The sequence below is a fragment of the Oncorhynchus mykiss genome, chromosome 18, assembly GCF_057628025.1.
Source record: "Oncorhynchus mykiss isolate SJ-2025 chromosome 18, ASM5762802v1, whole genome shotgun sequence".
NCBI classification, from domain to species: domain Eukaryota; kingdom Metazoa; phylum Chordata; class Actinopteri; order Salmoniformes; family Salmonidae; genus Oncorhynchus; species Oncorhynchus mykiss.
Genome location: NC_143039.1, coordinates 12,222,023 through 12,228,067, shown reverse-complemented (window position 1 = coordinate 12,228,067; position 6,045 = coordinate 12,222,023). Strand labels below are relative to the sequence as shown.

General features: G+C 40.4%; 1 protein-coding gene across 1 annotated transcript in view; it reads right to left on the bottom strand.

The window, feature by feature from the left end:
• Positions 1 to 6,045, bottom strand: part of LOC110516278 (uncharacterized) — a 249,588-nt gene that overhangs the window by 137,734 nt on the left and 105,809 nt on the right. The window lies entirely within an intron of this gene.

Sequence of the window (6,045 nt, the reverse complement as noted above, 5' to 3'; positions counted from 1 at the left end):
TGCCTGGAGTGTTTTTGTATGACTACAGTCAGGAGTTCTCTCTGACCCTGTGACGTCACCAGCACATTAAGTACATTCATCTTGAGATAGCCAGGTGAGACAACCACATATCACAGTAAATACATTTCCCCTCAATTAGTCAGTGCTAAATTATTATTATTTGTATTTGGGGGGGGGGGGGGTACTCTTTAAAGACGTTGCTGTTTCAGACCTTTTCGGGCAGATGGGCAGATGGGACTCTGCTGTCCTAGCATCAGAGGGAAGCTGGTGCCACCATTGTGGTGCCAGGACAGAGAAGTGCTTTGACTGGGCTGAGAGGGAGCTTGACCTCCTGTAGCAGTGGGACGGCCATGAGATCAGAGGTGGCAGAACTGAGTGCTCGGGTTGGGATACAGGGTTTGAGCCTGAAAGTAGAGATGGGGCAGTTCCTCTTGCTGCACCGTAATTAAGCACCATTGTCTTGTAGTGGATGTGAGCTTTGACTGGAAGCCAGTGGAATGTACGGAGGAGCAGGATGACCTGAGGGATCTTGGGAAGGTTAAACACCCAGACGGACTGCAGTGTTCTAGATAAGTTCAGTGGAGACCCATCATTCAGGGCAGGTGAGCCACCTGTTGTGAGCCCCACAGTTTTAGCGATAAAACAGTGTGAAATAAATGATTTGTTTGCAAACAATGTTAAAAAACATATAATTGAGTTATTAATAAAGCTGCATACAAACATGGACTCTTTTTTTTTGTTTTCTTGAGTAAGGCAGCTCCAAAATGCAGGTCTTCAGCTTTCTGTGGAAGTGGGGCAAGCCCGCAGAAAATAGGGAGCTTTGCGCCGTGACTGGCTCAGTGTTCTGTCATTCATGGGGACAATACGTCACTTCCAAGTCTAAGGGTAGAAATTGAAAATTCAAGCCCCTTGGGTGCTGCCTTGAGAAGTGCCCATCCAAGAAGGCTTAAGGTCATTGTCCACAGATAGAATAACTTCAAATCATGTGATATCTACAGTCGCTTTGATTGGACTGATCATGTCAGCATCATACTTTCAACATCTGAGCTAGCAGTCATCATCATGAATCAAGTTGACAGTCTACTGGCAAATCCTTTTTAATCTTTGTCATATGAAGAGAAATAATGAGAAATTATAGATAAAATGTGTCGGTGCTCATCGGTCATTGGACATAAACATTACACAACAAATTGCAAATTCAACAATGAGTGGTTTGGAAGGAATCAGTGGCAAACTGCAAGCATTGCAAAGCAATCATTAGTCTACTATTCAGTGGAGTGGCTCTGTGGTCCCAAGTCTAAGATTAAGGGGCTCTTTTCCTAGTTTAAAACTGTAAACATTCAACATTGGCCATGCTGTCAATGAAGCTTGATTTGTGCCACGCTCAAATCAACTTAACTCGGTACTGCAAAATCTGACTTGTGTGAGTTCAAAACAACTGGGGACTTGGGGAAAAACAAGCTATGACTGAGAAAATATGTTTTGAACTTTCATCCAACTCAGAATTGTAAATTGGGAACTCGGGCCTCTTTCTACAGCTACGACCTGAAAATCACTGACGTCATCATTTTTTTCCTGAGTTCCCAGTTGTCTTGAAAGCACCATAAATCCAGAGAATGCCAGACTTTGATGAAGTTTGATGACAAAATAAACCCACGAAGGACCGCCGCGCCACCTTCCTGTTCGAGTGAGCACAGCACAACAAGGTGAGTCCAAAAATGTCTTGTTTGCTTCTGCATAAATGATGTAACATGCCAGGGAGATGTGTGTACTGTAGCTAAGAAAGTAATACCAAGTGTATGTTGTGTAGTAAGATGTTAGTAGCCCATGTGCCTCACCCTAATATTTTGGTCTTGTTTCACCTCTTAATTTTGCCTACTGTTCTGACTTGGTGGTTCACATGAAGCTTATAACATGTTTTTGAGAAATGTAATATTGTACGAATTTTCATTGTCTGCATATATGCCCTTTTATTTATCCTACGGTTCTGACTTGGCGTACAGGGAGAACACTGTAAGAACAGCCCATGTTCTGAATTCTGTCGCTGTACATTTCAAAAGTGCTGAACAAATAGTTATATTGACTACGTCCATCCTAGCTCGCTCATTAATGTCTTAATCGAAATTATGGATTGCCTCTTGTCTGCTTGTCGTCCCCTTATGCCATAGTTTGTACATCTCAAATGTCAGTAGAAACCACGTTTGTTTAAGTAAGTCAACCATGTTACTTTAAAAGACAGTAAATGAGGCTGAATGAACTGTTTCGTTGCCAGACATGGTTCCGCTGATAGGCAGGTGTAGCAGTGGTAAATTGTTGGGACTATGCTGTTTGGTCAGCTTTATGTAACAGTTTGTGTTACAATTAATTTATTGTTTAGTAATGTGTTGTGTAGTGGATTTGCTGGCATGCATCCCACTTTTTAAAAGTTTTTATTTAATCTTTATTTAACTAGTCAAGTCAGTTAAGAACAAATTATTATATACAATGACGGCCTACCCCGGCAAAACCCAGACGATGCTGGGCCAAATGTGTGCTTCCCTATGGCACTCCCAATCACGGTCAGATGTGATATAGCATGGCTTCGAACCAGGGACTGTAGTTATGCCTCTTGCACTGAGATGCAGTTCCTTAGACCGCTGCGCCACTCGGGAGCCCATGAAAGGTTTGCTCCCAATGTAAAGCAGGAGTTTGACGGCACAAGCAGGGAGCCCATTCAACAGAGATTTGAGAAATGTGTTGGTACTCTTATCCAGATTTGTTCCTCGCCACAAACCTGTCTCGAAGCTCGACAGACAATTTCTTCGTCCTCATTGCTTGGTTTTTGCTCTGACATGCACTGTCAACTGTGGAACCTTATATCGACAGGTGTGATCCTTTTCCAATCATGTCCAATCATTTGAATTTGCCACAGGTGGACTCCAGTCAAGTTGTAGAACCATCTAAAGGATGATCAATGGAAACAGGATGCACTTGAGCTCACTTTGCAAAAATCGCTGAAGTTGGAGACTTTCATCTCCCTCGCCAACTTTAAACATCTGCTATCTGAGCAGCTAACCGATCGCTGCAGCTGTACATAGTCCATCGGTAAATAGACCACCCAATTTAACTACCTCATCCCCATACTGTTTTTTATTTATTTACTTTTCTGCTCATTTGCACACCAATATCTCTACCTGTACATGACCATCTGATCATTTATCACTCCAGTGTTAATCTGCTAAATTGTAATTATTCGCCTACCTCCTCATGCCTTTTGCACACAATGTATATAGACTCTTTATTTAAAAAAGATATATACTGTGTTATTGACTTGTTTATTGTTTACTCCATGTGTAACTCTGTGTTGTTGTCTGTTCACACTGCTATGCTTTATCTTGGCCAGGTCGCAGTTGTAAATGAGAACTTGTTCTCAACTAGCCTACCTGGTAAGGCTAGTTGGGTGGCGCAGTTAGGCTACCCGGGTGGCGCAGTGGTTAAGGGCGCTGTACTGCAGCGCCAGCTGCGCCACAAGAGAGGGAGGGTTTGGCCGGTAGGGAAATCCTTGTCTCATCGCGCACCAGCGACTCCTGTGGCGGGCCGGGCGCAGTGCGCGCTAGCCAAGGTTGCCAGGTGCACGGTGTTTCCTTCCTCCTTCTTCCTCAACGGTGTTTCCTTCCGGGTTGGATGGCGCTGTGTTAAGAAGCAGTGCGGCTTGGTTGGGTTGTGTATCGGAGGACGCATGATTTTCAACCTTCGTCTCTCCCGAGCCCGTACGGGAGTTGTAGCGATGAGACAAGATAGTAGCTACTAAAAACAATTGGCTACCACGAAATTGGGGAGAAAAAGGGGTAAAATTCACAAAAAAATAAAGGTGAAATAAAAAAATGAGGTTTAACATTATGAGGTATTGTGTTTATATTGACGAGGGAAAAATGTCTAAAAACCTGTTTTCGGTTTAACATTATGAGGTATTGTGTTTATATTGACGAGGGAAAAATGTCTAAAAACCTGTTTTCGGTTTAACATTATGAGGTATTGTGTTTATATTGACGAGGGAAAAATGTCTAAAAACCTGTTTTCGGTTTAACATTATGAGGTATTGTGTTTATATTGACGAGGGAAAAATGTCTAAAAACCTGTTTTCGGTTTAACATTATGAGGTATTGTGTTTATATTGACGAGGGAAAAATGTCTAAAAACCTGTTTTCGGTTTAACATTATGAGGTATTGTGTTTATATTGACGAGGGAAAAATGTCTAAAAACCTGTTTTCGGTTTATCATTATGAGGTATTGTGTTTATATTGACGAGGGAAAAATGTCTAAAAACCTGTTTTCGGTTTATCATTATGAGGTATTGTGTTTATATTGACGAGGGAAAAATGTCTAAAAACCTGTTTTCGGTTTATCATTATGAGGTATTGTGTTTATATTGACGAGGGAAAAATGTCTAAAAACCTGTTTTCGGTTTATCATTATGAGGTATTGTGTTTATATTGACGAGGGAAAAATGTCTAAAAACCTGTTTTCGGTTTAACATTATGAGGTATTGTGTTTATATTGACGAGGGAAAAATGTATGTAATACATTTTCAAATAAGTAACGTAACAAAATTTGGAAAAAGTCAATGATTATCGCCCTGTATATGATTCAAACTACAGATGTAAGGTTCTGAAGTGGTAAACACAATGGCATAATGGAAAATACATGTCCAATGGTTATCTCTGTATTAGTATTATCCACATTAAAACAACTAGGTAGAGCAGAGAGGACAGAGCATGTGGCTTTGTAACACACCTTGGTAGAGCAGTGGTTGTCTCTATTAGTATTCTCTCTATATTAGTATTACCAACATTAAAACACCTAGGTAGAGCAGTGGTTGTCTGTATTAGTATTATCGCTATATTAGTATTACCAACATTAAAACACCTAGGTAGAGCAGTGGTTGTCTGTATTAGTATTATCGCTATATTAGTATTACCAACATTAAAACACCTAGGTAGAGCAGTGGTTATCTCTATTAGTATTATCTCTATATTACTATTACCAACATTAAAACACCTAGGTAGAGCAGTGGTTATCTCTATTAGTATTCTCTCTATATTAGTATTACCAACATTAAAACATCTAGGTAGAGCAGTGGTTATCTCTATTAGTATTATCTCTATATTACTATTACCAACATTAAAACACCTAGGTAGAGCAGTGGTTGTCTGTATTAGTATTATCTCTATATTAGTATTACCAACATTAAAACACCTAGGTAGAGCAGTGGTTATCTCTATTAGTATTATCTATATATTAGTATTACCAACATTAAAACACCTAGGTAGGGCAGTGGTTCTCTCTGAATTAGTATTATCTCTGTATTACCCACATTAAAACACCTAGGTAGAGCAGAGAGGACAGAGCATGTGGCTTTGCAACACACAGGTGTTTCATCTCCACACTGGGATGATTTTAACAGTGCAACGCCACACAGGCCTCATGCCTCTCAGGTAGGAGGGTACCAGAAATAAATGAATAAAAAACACAAAACTAATGAAGGAGCACACAGGGCCACAGCACTTCAGGAACACAGTCACCAACAATATGTCCCTGGCGACAATACTTTCAACTGGCTCAGATCGCTGTTACAGTACAGCACCACCAAATTCCATTTATTAAGTAACCATCTGTCTTATGGAACCATAATGTAACATATCACACTATTTTGAGAGTCCCGGATTTATATTTACTATGTTACATGGAGTCTATGAGACGAGGCTGCTCCTTAACCTACATTATAAACACGCAGATCAAGAGGTGTGTTTTCCCTTCAGCATCTGCATGTGGCATAATCTCACCCACCTCACATCATGAATCTAAAATAGTTAACTTTGGCTGTGAGTGATGGGAAAAAAATCTGACTAAGGAAATTACTTGAATAATTCAATGGATGTTTTGTTTACACATTTGATGAGTAATTTGTCTTGTTTAATTAAAAAAAGAAATTGACTTCGCTATGGGGCCGTCAATGGGAATTGGGCCATTATTCAGCTGAACTGCAGTACCGAAAATGCCCTCTG